This window comes from Sarcophilus harrisii, chromosome 4, assembly GCF_902635505.1.
Source record: "Sarcophilus harrisii chromosome 4, mSarHar1.11, whole genome shotgun sequence".
NCBI classification, from domain to species: domain Eukaryota; kingdom Metazoa; phylum Chordata; class Mammalia; order Dasyuromorphia; family Dasyuridae; genus Sarcophilus; species Sarcophilus harrisii.
The window spans coordinates 290,672,127-290,696,047 of NC_045429.1; the positions used below are offsets into that span (position 1 = coordinate 290,672,127).

At 36.4% G+C, this 23,921-nt stretch overlaps 1 long non-coding RNA gene across 1 annotated transcript; it reads left to right on the forward strand.

The window, feature by feature from the left end:
* The first annotated feature begins 322 nt into the window (after positions 1–322).
* Positions 323–23,716, forward strand: LOC116423237. Its single transcript, XR_004233759.1, has 2 exons — positions 323–561; positions 23,260–23,716. It is a non-coding gene; the product is annotated as an uncharacterized LOC116423237 (long non-coding RNA).
* The last annotated feature ends 205 nt before the right edge of the window (positions 23,717–23,921 follow it).

Here is a 23,921-nt window from a genome sequence, read left to right on the forward strand (position 1 = left end):
TTTCTTGAGTGGGTTAAACACCATGTTACCTTTTCTTGGTTCTGGTCTTTGCTAGGACCAGCTCTTACCATCTTTTGATTTGCCTTTGTCCTATTTTTATACGCCTTGTAATCTCACTGATTAAGTGAGTTGTTGTTGATGTCAAAGCTAGTTTGATGCTATGAGTGGTCCGTGCTAAACAAGAAAAGGGAGTTGTAAGGGTCAGGGGAGGAACCTCACATGGTGCAACTAGGAAGTAAAAAGGATTTAATTCCTGAGGCACCCGGATGTGATCTCTGTAGCTAGCAGGAGCTGCCACAAGTGCAGAAACTCTGGCTGCACTGCTGACACATCACCAGTAGGAGGCATTTCCTTCTCTTATTGACTGTGCATGTGACCTCATAGACCCAATATAACCAGCAGGACCGAGAGAAAGTGCAGAGTGCAGGAGAAGTAGTGGGAGTGCAGGATGTGATCATGTATAATAAAAACTTGTGCTCACAAGTTACTGTGTGCTTTGTTGAACAATGAACTACTGTTTGACGAGGTAGTGGCCAGAAACGCCTGAAGACCTGGGATAAGGTAAGAGTGACCACAATGTTGGCCACAATGGGCTAACTTGGGAAAGCATTTTGTTTCTTTGGGGATATAGGTCTTTTTATGGCAGGAAATAAAGGCTTAGCTGTCTGTGCAAGTCAAACTTTTGCTAGCCTAAAAAAACCTTTCTATGAACTTGTCCTTATACATCCCAGTTATCACAGAATCTTAACAGCTAAAACACTTTAGTAGTTTTGTTATTTAGTTGAAATCTTCATCCAATGAAATCTCCATGTCAACAGCAGGAATTCTTAATCTTTCTTTTTTTTTATTATTATAGCTTTTTATTGACAAATATATGCATAGGTAATTTTTCAGCATTGCAAATCCTTTAGTTCCAACTTTTTCCCTCCTTCCTCCCACCCCTTCCCCCAGATGGCAGGTTGACCAATACATGTTAAATATGTTAAAGTATAAGTTAAATAAAATATATGTATACATGTCCAAACAGTTATTTTGCTGTATAAAATGAGTCAGACTTGAAATAATGTATAATTAGCCTGTGACGGAAATCAAAAATATAAGTGGACAAAAATAGAGGTATTGGGAATTCTATGTAGTGGTTCATAGTCATCTCCCAGAGTTCTTTCCCTGGGTGTTGCTGGTTCAGTTCATTACTGCTCTATTGGAACTGATTTGGTTCATCTCATTGTTGAAATGGGTCACGTCCATCAAAATTTATCATCATATAGTATTGTTGTTGAAGTAAATAATGATCTTCTGGTCCTGCTGATTTCACTCAGCATCAGTTCATGTAAGTCTCTCCAGGTCTTTCTGAAATCATTTTGCTGGTCATTTCTTAATCTTTCTTATGGTAGTTTGTTGAGGCTTAAGGACCTTTTGTCAGTTTTTAAACGAATAAAAGAAAATATAGATTATGAAGAAAATCAATTATATTGAAATAGTTATCAAAATATTTTTAAAAAACAAAAACAAGATAACAGACCTCAAACTAAGAAGGAAACTCTTCTTCAAATCCATTTTATGTGATTAATTAGTTTTTCCTTGATTTTCCCACTGGTATCAATGTCTACTTCTATGTCAGATTTCTCTGCTCCAATTTCAATGTCTTCTTCCTGCTTTAATTTGAGGCTGTTTTCTAGTTGCTATTCAGCAATCTCTAGTTCTTCTTCTGTGTATAGAATGGAAACAGTTTCATGGGGCAAAATGGAATCGTATAGACCAAATTTAGATTTACAACCAAATATTGCTTCATAGGCACTTTGTTGTAAGTCTGCCTGAATGATCTGGTTTTTCATCATTTGCAGAAATCGTAGACTTTCAGCCCAGTGAAGTGAATTATTATTCTGCATCCAGGTACTCATCAATTGTTGTATTTCCTGGTTCACTTATTCTATCAGACATTGACTCTGGCTATTTTGAGGTTTTTCATGGATAATTTTCATTGCTGGCCACATCTAATTGAGCTCACTGACAACATGGTTTGCAAATTCTTTGCCACTGTCAGAGTCGAATACACTGGATCTCCCAATGATTGAGAGAATATCTAACATTCATATGTCACCTCATAAGCTTTTTTGGATTTTAATGGCTATAAAATAATAAATTTGTTAAGTAGTTAAGTTAGTTAAGTAGTACAGATAACTTAAAATAAATCTGAATTCCCCATCAGCATTAGACTGCATGTCAATGAGATCAACTTGGCATCTAAAGCAAATTAGCTTAAAAGTCATAGGTTTTGCTACAAGACCTCTCTTGGGCACTGGATTCTTCTGATGGCATTGTTTGCACAGAGTCAGATATAATACAATGACTTCTTTTGTAACATTTCCATATTTGCTTTGCAATTCTTTTAGCATGCGAGTCCATCCACCATGTCCAATACTGAGATGTGTATCATGAAGAATGTTAAATAACTCTTCCTTGTGCACATAATACCATATGTCTATCTCACTCTCCATGAGCTGCCTCAATCGGTTTCTCAGTACCATGTACAGTGATCACATCATACTTTGCTACACAGTGATAATCCCGAGATGACGTCTTCTCTTTTTCTTTTGCTTCTTTTACTTCTCTTAGTATCTGGAAATATTTTTTCCTTAGAAAAGATCTTGCTGTTGTAACTTTTGCTTTTGATTAATTTTGTTACTCTTGCAAAGAATTTATCTCTCATGCTTCTCATCTCTGATTCCACCTTGCTTATACTTAAAGAACTAGACTTGTCATCTCCAACACTCTGAGACATTACAGAAAACTGAAGAAATAATCCTAAGAACAAAAGAGAAATAACTTATTTCAAATTCATTGCAAAAACCCAGAGAAAAAAAGGTCTTCCCTAAGGACCCTCCCATTCTTTCTACCATATGTCTTTTACTTCAAAACATTTGAAGTTTTTTGCATTTATATTTTTTTGTTTTCCCACTATTTCATTCCTATTTGAATCTCTTTAAACCAAGACACACAGTTTTATATAAGGGCACAAAAGCAAGATATAAATGATTGTGTGAAAGGGAATGGTGTAGTTTTGATTATTACTACTAAGTTGCCACTACTGTATACATATCTATTCTCTATGATTGCTAGAGAATTTTACATAGAGAAAAGAGGCAAGCATTTTAAAAATTCTTATTTGAGCAGCAACAAGGGAAATAAAGGAAATGAGAAGAAATTATACACAAAAGTTGGAAAACCAACTGGAAAGATACAAAATGCTCCAAATCATAAATAATAAGATATGTAGATTAAAACACATACTCATCAAATTAGTAAAGATCATAAAAGATGGAGTTATATTGGAGGAGTTGTGGGAATTTATTATTGTCAAGAACCACATAGCATGCCAGGCCTTCTATCTTCCATCATCTTTTGAGATCTGTCCAAGTTCATGTTCGTTATTTCTATGATGCTATCCATTTGTTTTACCCTCTGCTATCCCCTTTTCCCTTTGCCTTCAATCTTTCCTGATAAGGTCTTTTCCACAGAGTCCTGTGAAGTTTCACCTGCGATAGTTAACCTTTCAATGAATAGGCTAAATTAATTTATTTAAGTATTAATTGATTTAATCTCTTTGCTGTCCAACATACTCACAACAGTCTTCTCTAACACTATAATTCAAAAGCATTAATTCTGTGGAGTTTAGTTTTTCTTATAGTCTATCTCTCACAGTCATATACTGTTACTGGAAAAAACCAAAATAGCATTTTTTATATGGATCTTGTTGGCAAGGAGATGTCTTTGCTTTTTAGTATGACTTTTTGATTTGCTATAGATAGATTTCTTTTCCAAGGAGAATATGTCTTTTAATTTCCTGGCATCTTTTCGCTTTCTGCCATCAGAGTATGTTATAGGCCAGAACTCTGTAACCTGAAACAAGGATTCTTACAAGGTGTTAAGTTAGTGGAATTACAATGGTTATCTAGTTTAGCATGGTAACTTAATAGTTCTCTAGTTCAATACATGTACTTAGTACTTAATATAGTTATATAAGATTCACACCTATGATAATGTAATTAAAATAGAGCATAAAAGCTGGGACAGACTCAGCCAGAGACATTCCATACTCCACCTTTGTGGTGACTGGAGGCTGAAGCACAAACCCTCAGACTCGGAGTCAGATTCATTCATTCCATCTCACACCACTGTGGTGGCAGGACTCTCCTTAGCTTCTCCACTGAAACCAAGACTCCGGAAACCTCTAAGAAAGCTAGCCTGGGCCCTAGGCAAGGAAACCAGATAATAAAGGATTTGGACTTTCTTGTGGTGATTACTCTGCTGAAAAGAAGGCTTCTCCACTGAAACCAAGACCTCCGGAAAATCAACAGGAACAGAGGAACAGGATACAGAGTAGTATCACCTGCATCTCTGAAATTGTTGGTATTTCTCCCGATAACCTTAATTTCAGCTTTTGATTCATCCAATCTGGTATTTTCCATGATGTACTCTGCATATGCTTTATTTTTTCCAGACCTAAGTATTTTATTTTTTCCCAAATTACATGTAAATACAATTTTTAACATTCAGCTTTAAAAATTTTGAGTTCCATATTTTCTCTCTCCCTCTTTCACTTTCCCTATCCCTGAGACAGTAAGCAATTTTATATAGGCTATAGATGTTCAATCATGCAAAACATATTACCATGTTAGTCATATTGTGAGAGAAGACACAGAAAAAGAAAGAAAAAAGAAAACATGAAAAAAATACACAAAATGAAAAATAGTATGGCTTGATCTGCATTCAGACTCTATCAGTTCTTCCTCTGGTGGTGGATAGCATTATTCATCATGAATCCTTTGAAATTATCTTGGATCAATTGATCACTGTACAGTATTACTGTTATTGTGTGCAATATTATTCTGGTTTGCAGCAGTTCATATAATTCTTACTAAGTTTTTCTGAAATCAGCCTGTCATTATTTCTTATTATAGTGTAGTACTCTGTGAAGACCGTGTTAGCACTCTGGATGCCTTAGAATCAGCCAGAGTCAGGATAAGCAAAAGTCCTTGGTCTTTATTCTTGGTTTTTAGGGGTAGAAGTGAAGGGAATGGATGCAAGCTCTCTGTGACCTCCCTTCTCCTCATCTACCGCCAAAATGACCCCCTAATCCCTCCTACAATTATTTGTATACACCAAAAGATTGAGCCAGCACAGAATAGTGGGAAGGGCCACTTTCCAAGCATATGCTAATAGAGTATTGTCCAATCAGTAATTAGCCTTAAGTGCTAGGTTGTCTGACCCCCAGTGCATCTACTCAGAGTTTCAGCCCTTTACATCTCCTACTTTCTTTTGTTTTAGAACACAGGTGGTCACGCCTTCCCTGACTTCTCAGGGAGGTGAGAACCCTAAAAGAGAGGTGATCATGCCCTCCCTGACTTCTCAGAAAAGGAGGTGAAAACACTGAAAAGGAGGTGATCACGCCCTCTCCCCCCCCCCACCCCGACTTCTCAGGAAAGGAGATGAAAAACACCAAAGGGAAGTGGGGAGTCAAGTCAGATATTGTTAGTGGGTTTCTGGGCTGAAGAGTCTTACTAGAAACAGGTATGCACAAACCCATCAGCATGGGAGGTATCACACAAGCACATAGCAATAAAGCACAGGCTATTAGTGATGACTCTCCCCACAGCCGGTTCAGGCTCAATGTGGTGTAACAAACATGAATTGTACATGCAAGTAGTGATATAACAAACAATATAAATCAATATGGTGTTGTAAAAGATTTCCAGAAGTCCTAGAAGGAGGGTATGTAAATAACAATCATACATATGCCTCCTTCAGCAGCCAAGAAATAGTCCAAAACCAATCTATTGTCCATTACTTCATATGTCGGGGAATCCAATGATCCCTGAAAGTTTTTGAAGTCCTGCAACAGTCTTTTATGTATTAGGGAACCCAATGATTCCTGCAGATTTTGAAGTCCTGCAACAGTCTTATCATTTCTCAGAAAATCCAATGATTCCTGAGGGTTTTCAAGTCCTACAACAGTCTTATCATGTCTCAGAGAATCTAATAATTCCTGAGGGTTTTCAAGTCCTACAACAGTCTTATCATGTCTCAGAGAATCCAATAATTCCTGAAGATTTTCAAGTCTTATCATGTCTCAGAGAATTCAATAATTCCTGAGGGTTTTCAAGTCCTACAACAGTCTTATCATGTCTCAGAGAATCCAATAATTCCTGAAGGTTTTCAAGTCTTATCATGTCTCAGAGAATTCAATAATTCCTGAGGGTTTTCAAGTCCTATAACAGTTTTATCATGTCTCAGAGAATCCAATGATTCCTGAGGGTTTTCAAGTCCTACAACAACCTTATCATGTCTCAGAGAATCCAATGATTCCTGAAGGTTTTCTTTTGTTTTTTTTTTCTTTTTTTAATAATTATAACTTTTTATTGACAAAACCCATGCCTGGGTAATTTTTTTTTACAACATTATCCCTTGCACTTACTTCTGTTCTGACTTTTCCTCTCCCTCCTTCCACCTCCTCCCCCAGATGGGGGGGGGGGTTTAAATAAAAATGGCCTTTAATAAAATTCTAGCAGCATGCCCTGGGTAAGGAGTAAGGCTTTGTTCTGATTATGCTGGGAGGTTCACCCACTCTATCATACTGTCTCCTTGATGAAAGACTGCTGTGGATGCCTCTTGTGTAGCAAAAACTGATATTTCCAAGGTTTTTTGAGTGACTCTTTCAATTACATTGGATAAAGCCAGTTCAATTCTCTTAAAGCCTCTTGAACTTCTTTTGTAAGTTGGCATGGCGAGTTTAAAGCACTGGCTCCCCTTAAAATGTCATATAATAGTTGCAACTGATAGGTAGTCAAGCCTAACACTGGTCACATCCATTGGATATCTCCTATCAATTTCTGAAAATTATTTAAGCTGTTCTTAAGGAAAGTTTTTGTACTGTAAGCACCTTAGGGTATACTTCATATCCTAAATATTGAAAAGGAGCATGTCTTTGAATTTTTACTATATGCAATTTGCAGTTCCTTAGTGTTTCTGTGGTCTTTTGTAGACATGCTTCTAACATTTGTTCCTCAGGTGCACTTATTCCAGTATATCATCCATGTAATATAATACCATTATTTTTGGAAATGCTTTTCTTAGTGGAGTAAGAGAAGCAGCAACATACATTTGACACATAGTAAGGCTATTTTTCATTCCCTGGGGCAAAACTGTCCATTCATAGCTTTTATAAAGCTCAACTAATTTAACGCTGGGCACTGAAAAGGCAAATCTTTTCATATCTTCCTTATCTAGAGGGATAGAATAGAAATAATCCTTAGTGTCTATAACCCGAAGACACCATTCTCTAGGCAATTGAGTAGGAGATGGAAGTCCAGGCTGAAGAGTCCCCATAGTTTCCATCTGTTCATTTACTTTTCTTAAATCAGTCAACATCCATTTTCCAGATTTCTTTCTTACAACAAATACAGGGAAATTCCAAGGACTTAGAGAAGGTTGTAAGTGTCCTTGATCAAGTTGTTCCTGTACTATATCTAATAAGGCCTGAATTTTATTGCTATTATATAATTGGCAATGGATTCTGGAAGAAAAGATTTCTAAAGTTCCTGTACAGCTTGCCTTCCTTTCCATGCTCCTACACTCCCTCCAGGGAAAAACCCTTGTGGTTTGAGACCCAATGAAATTTGGCAACTGGATGTGACCCATTATAATCTTTTGGTCTTCTGTCTTTTATCCATGTTGTAGTAGACATCTTTTCAGTATTTACTTTTACTCAAGGACAGGCAATAGTAGAGAGGAGAAACAGAGACATCAAGACGCTCCTCCAAAAACAAAAGAAATGGGGAGCCACAGATAACCCTAAAGAACTTCTAAATTTAGCTCTTTATACAATTAACTTCTTGATTTTTGACAAAGATGCACTGGCTCTGGCAGACAGGTTTTATAACCCACCAGAAGGGCTATGTCCAATGTGAACAGCTCCACTATCTTTAGATAATTGCCAGGTGATGTGAAGAGATCCAGAAAGTGTTGAATGGAAGGGACTAGATAGATTAAGTGCTTGGGGGAGAGGGATTGCTTGTATCTTCACAGATGGAGAAGGTATCAGATGGGTGCCAATGACCTGTATTCACCTTGTCCATCAGAGAGAGATGGAGCAAGCCCTTGAAATGAAGAAAAAGACCCAAGAAACATCAGGTGGTTCCATCGCTGATTGTGCCCACTACTGAAAGAGCATGGTAGTTATGGCAATTGACTCATGGACATAAAAAATCGTTAATAAGACTGATGCAGGACTTCAAAATCCTCAGGAATCATTAGATTCCCTGAGACATGATAATATTGTTGTAGGGCTTGAAATCTCTCAGGAATTATTGGATTCCCTGAGACATGATAAGACTGTTGCAAGAGTTCAAAATCTGCAGGAATCATTGGATTCCCTAATACATAAAAAGACTGTTGCAGGACTTCAAAAACTTGCAGGGATCATTAGATTCCCTGATATGTAAAGTAATGGACAATGAAGGAGGTGTATGTGTGATTATTATTTACATAACCTCTTTCTAGGACTTCTGGAAATCTTTTACACCACCATGTTGATTCATATTGTTTATTATAACACTACTTGCATGTACAATTCGTTTGTTATACCACACTGAGCCTGCACTAGCTGTAGGGAGAGTCATCATTGCTAACCTGTGCTTTATTGCTATATGCTTGTGTAATACCTCCCATGCTGATGGGTTTGTGTATACTTTTTTTTAGTAAGACCCTTCAGCCCAGAGACCCACTAACAATATCTGGCTTGACTCCCCACTTCCCTTTGGTGTTTTTCATCTCTCTTCCTGAGAAGTCAGGGAGGTCTGTGATCATCTCCTTTTTGGGGTTCTCACCTACCTGAGAAATCAGGGAGGGCGTGACCACCTATGTTCTAAAACAAAAGAAAGTGGGAGCTGTAGAGGGCTGAAACTCCAAAAAGGTATGCTTGAATCAGACAACTGAGCGGATTTGTTAATCAGCTAATTACCTGGCTAGTTGATAATTAAGCTAATTACCTATTGGCTGTGAGACACTGACTCTATTAGCTTATGTTTAGATAAGTGACTCTTCTCACTGTTGGTGCTTGATGAATTTTTGTTGTTAAAATAATCATAGGCAAAGATTGAAGGGCAGAGTGACAGAGGCCAGAGTCATGAGTCACTTGGTGGCAGGATGAGGAGGAGAGAAATTGGTGACTCCGGACTCTTGAGTCCAGGATTCTGCTTGGCTGCTTCTTTCACTTCTCTCCCTAAAGACCAAGGACTTTGATTTATCCTGGCTCTGGATGACCCTGAAACCCTCCAGAGAGTTAGCCCATACTCTACAAAAAAGACCCACTAAAAGTTTGTTAGGTTAAAAAAATAAACACTAACTTGGCTCCCAAAAGTAAGAAAGTTTTATTTAAATTATCATAAGTCATGGAACAGAGAGCTCAGTAAGTTCAGAGAACAAGTCATGGTATTCTGAACAAATTACATTTGGACTAGTTTGTATAGTATAGAACGAAGAGAAAAAAGCAAGGACAGTCATCGTGGAAAAAGTTACCAAGCAGAAGGTAATAATGTTCTCCACAAGGAGAGATAAAAACAGAATACACTGTTCTGATATGGTTTTGCAACACCTTGTAACTTTATTGGTCACTATGATAAGAAAGGAAAAGTTGCAATAACTAGAAGGAAGAAAAGAAAACCCACAAAGGAGTGGACATATTCATTTTACACTAAAATGAAGGCTAATTCTCAAATGGAACCAATTATGTCAAGAGGGCTGCTCTGTTTTTGCTTCTACAGTATCCTATTATCATCTACAACTAGAGAGGAGGAGATAGGATAGGACTTGTGTAGGTCACCAAGTATCATGGTATATGTTGATTTGGTTTAGATAGTTTTATGAAATTCTGATTATAGCTTTCAAGTAGTCCTGTTATTCTTGTGTTTTCTCTTCTTGATCAGTTCTCTAGATAAACTTTTTCTTATAAGATGTTTCATATTCTTTTCTGTTTTTTTCATTCTTCATCTCAACAATGCTACTGGGTTTGGTAATCCTTATCAGCGAAAGTTCTCTCAATCTTACTTGCTCAGATGCTAGATTCCCCACACAGTCTAAGAAGTGGAAATTTCATTAGCTAGGCATAGATTACTTCACAATTCACCTAGTCCCAGGACTCCCCATTGACTATTTCAATGGAGCTAGCCTGATGGTGTTTACAATTCACAAGGGCCAGGGCTCCATCCAGGGATTTTTCTTCTAATCTTGTCTAGTTGTTCCTGGAGGACCACTGTTTTGACTCAAATCTTGTTTATTTTTACTGCTCCACATTCACTCTAAAAGGTAATTGTCATATTGGTAGGGGAAATCCTGGAGAACTTGGAATTCGTTTTCCTCACTTAATAGTATTTTATTTTTTCCAATTACATGTATAGATAGTTTTTGACATTTCCTTTTATAAGATTTTGATTTTCATTTTTTTCTCCTTTCCTCCCTTTTCTCCTCCCCCCTTCCAAGATAGCAAGAAATCTGATATAGGTTATACATGTACAATCATATTAGCATATTTCCATATTAGTTGTGTTGTAAAAGAAGAATCAGAACAAAAGGGGAAAACCATGAGAAATAAAAAACAAAAAAAGTGAAACTAATATGCTTTGCTCTGAATTCAGACTCCATAATTCTTTCTCTGGATGTAGATAGCATTTTCCATCTTTTGGAATTGTCTTAGTTCATTGTATTACTGAGAAGAGCAAAGTCTTCAAAGATGATCATCACATAATATTGCTGTTACTGTGTACAATGTTTTGATTCTACTCGCTTTACTCAGCATCAGGTTTTTAATAGTATTCCATTATATTCATATACCACAACTTATTTAGCTTTTCCTCAGTTGATGGGCATCCCTTCAATTTCTCATTCTTTACTATCACAAAGAGACCTGCTATGTACATTTTTGTACAAGTGGGTCCTTTTCCATGTTTTATGATATCTTTGGGTTACAGATCTACTAGTGGTATTGCTAGATCAAAGGGTATGCACAGTTTCATAGTATATTTCCAAATTGCTCTCCAGAATTGTTAGATCTGTTCACAATTCTACTAACAATGCATTAGTATTCCAAACATTTATTATTTTCCTTTCTGTTATGTTAACCAATCTGATAGATGTGAGGTGATACCTCAGAGTTATTTTAATTTGCATTTCTGTAATCAATAGTGATTTAGAGAATGTTTTCATATAACTATAGATAGCTTTAATTTCTTCATCTGAAAACTGCATTTATCAATTGGGGAATAACTTGTATTCTTATAAATACAATTGAGAGCTTGGAATTTTCTGACCTACTTTGCCATCTTCCAAAAATTCTCTCCCAGTTTTGTCAGATTCTTTATGGAATCACCATTGAAGGATTTTTTTTTACTCTATCATGAACACTGTAAAACAAGATGACCAAGTGTACTAAAAATGTTTCTTATTTTTTGTAGGTACACAATAAAGTTAGCTCAACTATTACTTCTTAAAGAACCTGTGAGTCTAACCATACATTTTAGGATAACCTATTTATATGTTAGGATAGTGTAAAATATTGTTTTACTATTTAACCCTGGCAATCACTTCATCTGTGAAAGCCCTAGCATTACCCAATATTTCACATTGCCAGTCTCTCCTAATTCCCAGGGCATCAGATATCTCTGGCCACTGAACTTTGCAGTGTCAACTAATTCTACTTGGCTCATCTCTTCTGAGGCCTTCAGAGATCTCTGGCTATGATTTCTTGAATCATAGTTTAATAACCGATAGCTCGCTCAAGAACAGCCAGCCACGTGCAAAATTAAAGCCTTTATTATACCTACTCACTTAATGCCCTGACTTGTTAACTCCCTAGTGAATACCTGGTCTGAAGACCCACGTGTTCACCATCAAGCTCCTTACCTCTCTTGGCTATCCATCCACTTGGCTCAGCTATCTCAGGATAAAGAGAGTGACCTCCTGCTGTGGTGGGCTTAAAAAGGGTCTGTGAGGTCACACACACAGCCAATCAGAGAGGGAGCCATCTCCCATTAAGAAGCTACCTCGATATGCCAAGGTTTCCCATCCATGGGGCAGTTCCTACCCACAGAAATTACTTCCAGGCCACTCAAACCTCCTGTTGCACTGTGCTGGCCCATTTAAAGGACCCTTACAGGATAGAATAGGACTGTCGTTGCTTAGAGACAATATGGCATAGCAAATAGAAGCTTTTCTTTGGAGTCAGGAAGCAATCATGTCTGATCATGGGCAAGTCATTTAACATTTCAGAACTCCAGAAAATGCTTTTAAGATTTTAAGTTGCTGATTAAGGAATTTTCCTACAATCACAAGTCCAGATTGAAAAAAGAAATCCCTATAGTTCAATTCCCTCAGTCTATCAACTTGTCTCTCAGTCATCAACCTGTTCACTAGAGAGAGATCTCACATTTATAGTATTAGTAACTAAATGAATATTTATAGATGGTCAATAAAGTATATGCTGATTCACCTACATCTTCACCATTTTGTCACCAAAATAGTAAGAAAAATAATATGCTTCAGTCTGTGTCCAAATAATATCAGTTCTTTCTCTGGAGGCAGATTTTAGGATTTTTCATCATGAAATCTTTGGGATTGTTTTGGACCTTTGTATTGTTGAGAATAGCTAAGTTCATTTGGACATGTATATATATATTGTATTTAACTTATACTTCAACATATTTAACATGTATTGATCAACCTGCTATCTGAGGGAAGGGGTGGGGGAAAGGAGGGGAAAAGTTGGAACAAAAGGTCTTGCAATTGTCAACGCTGAAAAATTACCCATGCATATCTTGTAAATAAAAAACTGTAATAAAAAAAAAGAGAATAGCTAACTTCTTCATTGAACAATATTGCTGTAACTGTGTACAATATTCTCCTGGTTCTGCTCACTTCACTTTGCATGTAAGTCTTTCCAGATTTTTTCTAAATCTTATTCATCATTCCTTTTAGCATAATAATATTCCATCACAATCATGTACTACAACTTGTTCAGCCATTCCCCAGTTGATGGGTATTCCCTCAATTTCTGATTCTTAGCCACAACAAAAAGAACTGCTATAAATTTTTTTTTTACCTTTTTGGGAAATAGACCCAGCAGTAGTATTGCTAGATCAAAGGGTATGATAGCCTTTTGGGCATAATTCTAACATTTTTTAAATAAAGAAGCAGAGAACCTCAAGCAAAGGTCACACAACTTATTAAGCAAACAGACTGGAGAAAATGGGGATTGGAACAGGATTACAGGATGATCCTGAAGGGACTTGGGAGGTGTACAAGATCATTATGGACAAAATAAGCACTTACTTATCCCTTCTTTCTCACCTGTGGTAACGGCAATATCTACTAAGGTTTCTTTCCCCTACTTCCTTCTACACTCAATTATGCATCAAGATAATTTTCTTTTTTTTTTAATTAGCAAAAACTACCTTTTTACCCTCTCTCCCATCCTACTTTCAATGAGAACTAAAGAAAAACATATCATGTTACAAATATATATAGTCAGTCAAAAAAATTTCCACATTGACCACTTAAAAAAAAAAATGTGTCATACTGCACTCTGAATTCTTTGAAGATCTCTCCATCAGAAGATGGAAAGTCATTGTTCTTCTGGAATTATAATTGGTAATTATGCTGAGAAGAGTTCCTAGTTTTTTCTGTTATTTGCCTTTACCATATTGTTGTCATTGTATAAATTGATCTCTTATGTCTGTTCACTTCACTATATAACAGTTCATATGTAAGACAAATCAGATTTCTCTGAAACCATCCCCTTCATCATGTCTTTCAACACAATTCATTTCCCAACTTAGGGACATTCCCTCAGATTCTCATTCTTTGTTACTTCAAAATAGCTATAAATATTTTTATATATCCTAAGTTAGAGTTTATTTTCCTTAAAATTCTTATCAGATAAGGGCTCAATGTAGATACCCTAAGATATGCAAGCAATTCTCCAAGCAAATTAGTTTATAAGCCAAATATGAACTTGTTAATAAAGCAGATCTAATGACTGCTTCAGCTAAAAGACAGACATAGAGATATAACTCCTTTTTATAAACATTGAACAAAGAATGGAACAGGGTAGTTGAGGAAATAATACAATTGGTTATAGGGATGGCAGCATCTTGGGTTAAGGGTAACATGATTGGTTATCTTAAAGAAAGAGGGTTTTATACCCACATGATTCAACAGCACCCTGAGACTATTGATAATATACCAGGGACCAGTGGATTTATTGGCACCTGGGAATGACATAAGACTATCTTTAATTAGGCAAGGACAAGCAAAGATGGGACTAAGTAAGCTTTTCTGCTTGTAAGGGTAAACACACAAATGTCATGGAATTTTTCAGGAGATAAAATTACGAAGGAATAACAAGTTTCCTTACCACAAAATGATTTGCAGATGGTGCTGAGATAACAATTCCCTTAGAATTAAACTGTTTATGAGCATATTGAACCTCTTAAATGATTTCAGAGTTTTTTTTTTTAATTAAAAATAATAGAAAGAATAAACTTTTGGTATCTAACTTGAGAGAGGAAGACTGAACTTTCCAAATTTCATCGCTCAGAGACAAAGGAAAGATTTAGGTTATTATAAAGTACAGAATACTATCAAATATAAAATACAAAATCAATATTTGTTTTTTTGCAACCTAATCTCTCACTTAATTTACCCTCTCTCTAAATCTTCCCCCTTATCACTTTTTCCTCCTGAAATGAAATTTATTTTTCTATCCAACTCATGTATGTGTGTGTATGTGCATATTCTTCCTTCTTTTAACTAGTTTAGATAGAATGAGGTTTAGATGAGAATGCCAGCTGCATTCCTCACCACTGCTCTTTATTTGTAACCTGCTCTGGTTGCCTTTTGTCCTTTGTTCTTAAAGATGACCAAAATGACATCACTATGTTGGGGTCAAAGTACAGTGTGTCCAACCGTGGCTAGTCAGAACAACACTGGCTCACAAGTCTCTATCACAGAATGGGCACAAATAGTTCACATGAATATTTGAAATGGAGATAGCTCTAAATTTGCACCTCTCGGGTTCCTTTGGATTACTGTAATTCTGCTTTGTTCATAGACTACAGTGTTTCCCACCCTGGGTGATCCTTTACTAATGTCTCCCAGGGCACACAATCTATTCCAAAGTTCTTCAGAGAAACCTTGAAATTGTCCTTATATTCACGCTTCTTCTGATTTCCATGTGAGTACTTGCCTTGTGGTTTTCTCTGTAAAATTGTCTTTTAGGCAAGCATATATTGGCATTCCCAACATGGCCAACTCATTTTCTGCAGTAGAGTTAGGACCTCTGTGTCTGATATCTTATCTTGCCAGGTGATCTTCAGAATCTTCCTAAGACAATTCAAATGGAAGTGATTCCGTTTTCTGGAATGGCACTAGTATTCTGTCCAGGTTTTATAGGCATACAATAACGAGGTCAGCTCACAGTGGCTCTGAAGACCTTCAGATTATAAAGCATTAATACCTCTCATCTCCTTTCATCACTTTCCTTTAGAGCCTTCCAAACACTGAGCCAGCTCTAGCAAAACATGTGTCAACTTCATCATCTATATGTACATTCTTGGAAAGTATACTGCCAATGTATGTGAACTTATATGTAATGTTCAAAATTTCTCCATTTGTTGTGACCAATGGTTCCACATATGAATGATGTGTTATTGGCTGGGAGGGAACCTGTGTTTTTTTGGTATTAATTATAAGGCCAAAATTTGCACAGGCAGCAGAGAATCAATCCATATACTTTTGTTGCATCTTGGTCTCAGAGGCAGTCTTGTGTGCACAATGAACAAAAAGTTGTGCACCAACTCTTCTTCTGCTTTAATCTTGACTTGTAGTCTTTTCAAGTTAAAAAATTTATCTCAGAATGTTGGCTGACTTTGATGCTATTTTCATTCTTGTTGAAGGAATCTGACAGACTATACTATTGCTTGTTTGCCCTGTTTTTCTGAAGATGGATAATATTTTTCTATAAAGTCCAAGTTTTTCCATATTTTTCTAATTCCATCAATTCATTTCCTATATCATAGCAATATTCCAACCTTATAGTATCAGATTATTTTAAATAGTCTAAAACAATATTGACTAATATGGTTGACTTTATTTCTCTATTTTCTCTTTTGATTAAATCTATTTTACCTTTAACTTTGTCTGGAATCATGATTATTATCCCTAAAAAATTTTTTAACCTGATAAATATTGCTGCTCCCTATGATTATGTTTGTGTGTATCTGTTGTTTTCTATCCCTGATTCCTCTGCTTTCCTTTTGATATAGTAAAAACTCTAATAGTAGTACAGACTCCAATACTTTTCAAGAAACCCCAGGCTACTTGACTTTGGGAATTATGTTGTCATTTTAGGAATATAGATATTGGAAATGATGTGTATGCCTTGGAGCCTTGGAGAATGTGTATGAAAGAAAGGGAATTGGGCCTGGTATCTTTATTCCCCTAAGCTATCCTTCAAGGATAACTGGTTTGTCATTTATCTTGCCCCTGGACTCAAACAACGAACCCTTCTTAATTTCATGAAAGAAAAGAAGGGTCATTTTTAGCTCCTATTACCAAACTTTCCAAAAATCATGTGAACCCTAATCCTATGATGTCATTTATCCTGCTGTTCTTTGTTCTGTACTCCCTAAGTCCCAATAAATTTACCTGCTTGCTTTTTGCTATCTTCCTCTTTTGGAATTAGCTGCATTAATTAGTATTGCAATTATAATTAAACTTTGCTTCTTGACCTGGAGATAGTCTAAGCCTCCAAATTCTTTTGGAACACCTCTGTCACTGCTCTGGAATCCCCATGTTTTGGGATCCCCTTTAACCCCAATACTTCTTCTTCCTACTTTACCCTCTTATTACTTAGCCTACATCCCCTTTAAGGATCCCTTCCTTATCATTTGCTCTTTTCCTTTTCTCCTTACCCTCTTGTTTTTAATCTGAATTTAGGTTTTTACAATCTTCCAAATATATTTATATGTTGTTCCTTTTTTATTCCATTCCTGTTAATCTCCACACTCATTTATACCTGCCCCTTAGCCTATTCTTTCACCTTCTTATTTCTTTATAAATTAGAAGTCTTTTATTTCCTCCAAAATGTATATTTTGTTCTCTTTAATCTAGATTTGTTGTGGATAGGATTTCCTCTTAAAGTCCTTCCCTTATCTTCTCTTCCCTCTCTATCCTCTTACCCTTTTCTTTCTGAATTTATAACTTATTTTTTTCATTTTGAAACTTGACAGAAGTCTCAAGTCAAGAGATTTCTTTTTTTTTTTTTTAAATTAAAGCTTTTATTTTCAAAACATATGCCTGGATAATTTTTCAACATTGACCTTGCAAAACCTTGTGTTCCAATTTTTTCCCTCCCTTCTCCCATCCCTTCCCCTAGATGACAAGTAATCCAATTATATATTATAAATGCTAAAAATATATGTTAAATCCAATATATATACATACATATTTATACAATTATCATACTGCACAAGAAAAATCAGATCAAATAGGAAGAAAAAACAAGAAAGAAAACAAAATGCAAGCAAACAACAAAAAGAGTGAAAATGTTATGTTGTGATCCACATACTCAGTTCCCACAGTTCTCTCAGTGTAGGTGGCTCTCTTCATCACATCACAAGATCATTGGAACTGTCCTCAGTCATTTCATTGTTGAATAAAGCCATGTCCATCAAAATTGATCTTCACATAATCTTGTTGTTGCCATGTAAAATGATTTCCCGGTTCTGCTCACTTCACTTAGCATCAATCAGTTCATGTAAGTCTCTCCAGGCTTCTGAAATCATCCTGTTGATCATATCTTATAGAACAAAAATATTCCAAAACATTCATATAACTTATTCAGCCATTCTCCAATTGATGGGCATCCACTCAATTTCCAGTTTCTAGCCACTACAAAGAGGGCTGCCACAAACATTTTTGCATATGTGGGTCCCTTTCTCTCCTTTAAGATCTCTTTGGGATATAAGCCCAGCAGAAACACTGCTGGATCAAAGGGTATGCACATTTTCATAGCCCCTTGGGCATAGTTCCAAATTGCTTTCCAATCCCACCAACAATGTAGTCAGTTCTCTATATATTTTAGAAATGAGTCATTTCCAAAATATATAGAGAATTGACTCTAATTTATAAGCAATCAAGGCATTCTCCAATTGATAAATGGTCAAAGGATATGAACAGACAATTCTCAGACGAAGAAATTGAAACTATTTCTAACCATATGAAAAGATGCTCCAAGTCATTATTGATCAGATAAATGCAAATTAAGACAACTCTGAGATACCACTACACATCTGTCAAATTGGCTAGAATGACAGGGAAAGATAATGAGGAATGTTAGAGGGGATGTGGGAAAACAGGGACACTAATACATTGTTGGTGGAATTGTGAATACGTATATCCAGACATTCTGGAGAGCAATTTGGAACTATACTCAAAAAGTTATCCAACTGCGCATACCCTTTGATTCAGCAATGTTACTATTGGGCTTATATCCCAAAGAAATCTTAAAGAAGGGAAAGGGACCTGTATGTACAAAAATGTTTGTGGCAGCCCTCTTTGTAGTGGCTAGAAACTGGAAATTGAGTGGGTGCCCATCAGTTAGAGAATGGCTGAATAAATTGTGGTATATGAATGTTATGGAATATTATTGTTCTATAAGAAATGACCAGCAGGATGATTTCAGAAAAGCCTGGAGAGACTTACATGAATTGATGCTGAATGAAATGAGCAGGACCAGGAGATCATTATATATATATATTCAACATATATGATGATCAATTCTAATGGAAGTGGCCCTCTTCATCAATGAGATGAACCAAATCAGTTCCATTCGTTCAATAATAAATAGAACCAACTACACCCAGCAAAAGAACTCTGGGAAATGAGTGTGAACCATTACATAGCATTTCCAATCCCTCTGTTTTTATCCGCTTGCATTTTTTATTTCTTTCTCAGGCTAATTTTATCTTATTTCAAAGTCCGATTCTTCTTGTGCAGTAAAATAACTATGGATATATATACATATACTATATTTAACATATACTTTAACATATTTAACATGTATTGGTCTACCTGCTATGGGGAAGGGGGTGGGAGGAAGGAGGGGAAAAGTTGGAACAGAAAGTTTTGCAAGGGTCAATGCTGAAAAATTACCTGTTCATGCTTTGAAAATAAAAAGCTTAATTTAAAAAACAAACAAAATTTTAAAAAAATTATGCTTAAGTCTCTCCTATTTTCTATAGATAACCTTTGCAAAGATCTCTCTTTCCTTCCCAGTCTTACACCCACGTATTAATTCTATAGTATCCTTTACTCTTGAATCTTTTCCCCCTTTATCCTATTGTTAATCATACTTGCCTCTTTTGCTTTTCACAACTACCTGGCTATCTTTCACTCCTGGAATAATCTCCTTCCTGTCCTTTATTCTCACCCCCTTGCAATCTGACTTCTAACATTCATTCAACAGAATCACTCTCTCCAAGCTTCCCAATAATTTCTTAATTGCCAAAGTGAATCTTTCTCTTAATCTTCATCTTTGATCCTTGCAGCATCTTACACTATTGAGCATCCTTTTTTTTTTTTTTTTTTTTGATGAGTATCATGTTTTCTCTAGGTTTCATGACATTATTCTCTCTTGGTTCTCTTCTTGTCTATTGCCATTTCCTTTTATCTTTATCACATCCTTTAACCAAGAATGTCCCCCAACATTGTTCTGGGTGGACCCTCTTCTCTTTTCTCACTATATTAAATACTTTGGGGATTCCATCAGTTTCATTTATCATATTTGTGCAAATTATTCTCAGATGTAGATACTATTCAACCCTCATCTCTCTTCTATGTTCTAATTAGGATTAGAACTCTAATTGCTTGTTGGAAACTTTGAATTAGCTATCTCTCTCCCAGATGTCATTCAACATGTCTAAAGCAGAACCCATTTTCTCTCATTTGAATTTCATTACCCTTCCTCATTTCCCCTGTCACTGTTGAGGACACCTTTATTCTCCTAATTCTCTCAATATCCCAGGTTTCCAACCTGGGTGTTCTGGACACCCTTTTTCTCATTCATCCTATATATATTCAATCAGTTGCCAAATCTTGTTTTTGTTTTTACATCTTTCTTTGTACATCTTATTTTCCACCACACAGCTGTCATCCTAGTAAAGGGCCCTCATCCCTTTTCGTCTAGACTATTGTAATAGCTGGTTAATTGGTCTTCCTGACTCAAGTATCTTCCTGTCCTATCAATCTTCCACACAGCTATCAATGATTTTTCTAAAGCATGTCTGACCATGTCAACCCCTCCCCACTGAACAATAAATTCCTGTTGCTCTTTATTATCTCTTAGATCAAATGCAAAATCTTTTGGGCATTTAAGATCCTTCACAACTTGGCTCTTCTACCCTTTCAGTCTTTTTGTATTTTATTTCCTTCTATCCCTTCTACTGATTTACTTGTTCCCTTGCACATTGCTCCATTTTCCATTTCAATGTCTTTGTACTAGCTATTCTTCAGGACTGATATGTTCTCCCTCCTTTGATTCTTTCAAGACTCAGGCTTCCCTGCTCTCCCAGTCACTTGAATTTGTTGGCCAATTCACTTCTTTCTATTGGTCATATAAATTGAAGGTACCTATTTTTTATAAAGATATTTTCTCCCACAAATCAATCAATAAACATTTGTTAAGCACCTACTCTGTACCAGGAACTATGCTGAGAATTGGGGATACAAAGAGGCAAAAGATAATCCTTGTATTTTACAATGCAATGGGGGAGTTAATATACAAATATATTCAAAAGAAGCTACATACAGGATAAATAGTAAATGATTAAAAGAGGGAAAGCACTGGAATTAAGAAGGGTTAGGGGGGATTTCCTACAGAAATGTGAGATTTTCAATGGGACTTAAAGGAAGCCAGGTTGCTCAGTAGAAGCACAGGAAGGAGATTATTCCAGGAGTGAAAGATAGCCAGGCAAAATGCCCAGAACAGACAGAATATCTTGTTCAGGGCACTGGAATGAAGAGTATATGGTGGGAAGAATGGTATAAGAAGGCTAAAAAAGGAGGAGCAGGGTTAGGTTATAAAGGACTTTGAATGTTAACCACATATTTGTTTCTGGAGATAATAGGAAACCACTGGAGTTTATTAAAAGGGAGGGAGAAATATGATCGTCTGTATTTCAGGAAAATCACTTTAGTGGTTGTGTGCAGAATGAATGGATTGGAGTGGAGAAGAGTTGAGGCAGGTAGGCCCATCAGCAGGTTATTGCAGTAACTGCACTAAAGTGGTGGCAGTGGCAGAGGAAATGGGGGATTATTTGAGAGATGCTGAAGGTGAAATTGGTAGATCTTGACATTTTAGATCTGTGGGTGTGAAATGAATAATCCAGCATGACTTCCAGGTTGTAAGTCTAAGGGACCTGAAGGATTTTGCTGCCCTCTACAGTACCAAGGAATGTAGGAAGTGACAGGAGTAGGGGAGTTCTATGTGATATTTTGGGGAGTGGGGAAGAGAATGAGTTGTTTCTGACATACTGAGTTTAAGGTAAATTTGGAGGCAATCTGGAGATGTGAGATTGGAAGTCGGCAAAGTGATTGGGGCAGGAAAGATAGATTTGAGACTTACCTGCAGGGAGATGGTAATTAAATCCATGGAAGCTGATGAAATCACCAAATGAAGTATTGTAGGAGAAAAGAAAAGACCCAAAAACAAAGCCTGAAGGATGCTATAGTTAGAAGCATGAACTAGAGGATTTGGCAAAGAAGAAAAATGTAGTAGTCAGATAGGTATGAGAACCAGGAAAGAGTGGTGTCTTAAGAAGAGAGCATCAAAGAGGTCAAGAAAATTGAGGATTGAGAAATGGTCATTGAATTTGCTAGCAACTTTGAAGAAAGCACGCAGGGTGAGCTTAAGACGATTTTAGGGAGAATGAAAGTGGATGCTTACTGTAGTTAGCCTTTTCCAGTTTAGCTACAAAAAGCAGGATATAGGACACTAGCAGGATTAGAAGGATCAAGTGAGGGGATTTTCAGTACTGGGGAGACATGGGCATATTTGTTAGGCAAGAATGAGGATGACAGAGGTAATCTGTATGAGGAGTTGGGTTAAAAAGGGATCACTTGGAAGTAGGGGGATTAACCTTGGCAAAAAAACAAGGTCACTATCATATGGGGAGGGGGGAGGGATGGAGAGATGGATAAAGCAGAAAGGAAGAGTTCAGGATGGATGATCTCAATTTTTTCTTTCTTGTAAAATATGAGGCAAGGTTCTTAGATGAGAATGGGGATAGTGGAAACCATCAAAGGTTTGATTAGGGAAAAAGATTTGAAGAGCTACATGGAGTGGATAGTAAACTGATATGAGGTTTAACAGGAATTGCCTAGCAGCAGTAAGGGCTCAATTGAAGTTATGTACCGTAAATTTAGTGTCACAATGGTTGATTTTCTCCAATTTTGTTCGATAGCACATGGACAGGTGCAAAAGTAACGAATGGTGGGAGTGATCCATGGTGAGATTTAGCTGGGCATAACTGGCAATAAGGGAAGGGAGAAGAGGGATCCGAAAGAGGAAGATAACAAAGTTGAAATGGTTTGCCAAGGGATCAAAATATGAAAATGACAAAAAAATTTAAAAAACAAGGGATTGGAAATCACATTGTGGATGAGGAAATTATGATGGAAGGCAAAAGCAAAGAGTACAAGTCAATAGATTATTGTAAAGATAAATTTCAGAATTCTTGAATATGAAGTTGGTACATTTGTGAATGATGGCATTTATTGAAGGCCCTGGTATGATAGGTGAAAAATTTTAAGGCAGGTGTCCAGTTCCTAGAGGCCAGAGATTGTTTTTGCTTTTCTTTACAACTCCACCAATCAGCAGTGTTTCTTATCCTAAGTGCTGCTAGTTTGTGCAGTGCTAAATGTTTAGAGCATTGAGTTTGAAATTAAAAACGTTCTATTTTAATTTAGAAAATTTAATTTTAACGGTTGTAGGGAAATATTTTCTTATTTCTTAATGTGGAATCTCCAAACTTAAAAAAACTATTCTAATTATATTTTAATATGATTGGTTTCTTTTTTGCATTTAAAAGCATTCTGACACAAAAAAATTAAGGACTTTATAAGTTCTAATCCAATCTCCTTATTTTGCAGATATGCAAACTGAGGCCTAAATTGCAAGACTTGGGATGGAAATGCCAATCATATCCAGAGAAAACTAAAGACTGAATATGGATACAAGCATACTATTTTATTTTTTGTTGTTTTTCCCCACCCTTTTGGGTCTGATTTTTCTTGTACATAAATATGAAAGTATATTTAAAAGAACTGCACATATTTAATCTCTTATCAGATTGCTTGCTATCTTGGGGAGGGTAAAGGGAGAAAATTTAGAATATAGTTTTATAAAAATTAATGTTGGAAAGTATCTTTACATGTATCTGGAAGAAACCCAAAGGCCTAGAAAAGTTATGAAAATCTCACCAGTAATAAATGGCAAATGCAGAATTCAAGTTCAGATCTTCTATCTCCAAGTCTAGCACTAAGCTGACACCATTTCATATTGCAGTTTGATTTAATGGACTCCCCCAAAGAACCCAGATTTCTGGACCGCAGTGGAAAAAATGAGGTACCCATGTATTGAATGCTGGCTGTTAACCAGTTTTGTGGTTTCAGGTACTGTTACTGTCCATCACCCAAAGGCAGCAACTGAATTAGAATTTTAGTTCTTTTCTAAAATGGCTGGTCTACAAACCAGTTTTTCTCAATATTGCTCTTAGTATTATTCAGCAAAGTGAGGTGTGATGCAATTTGGC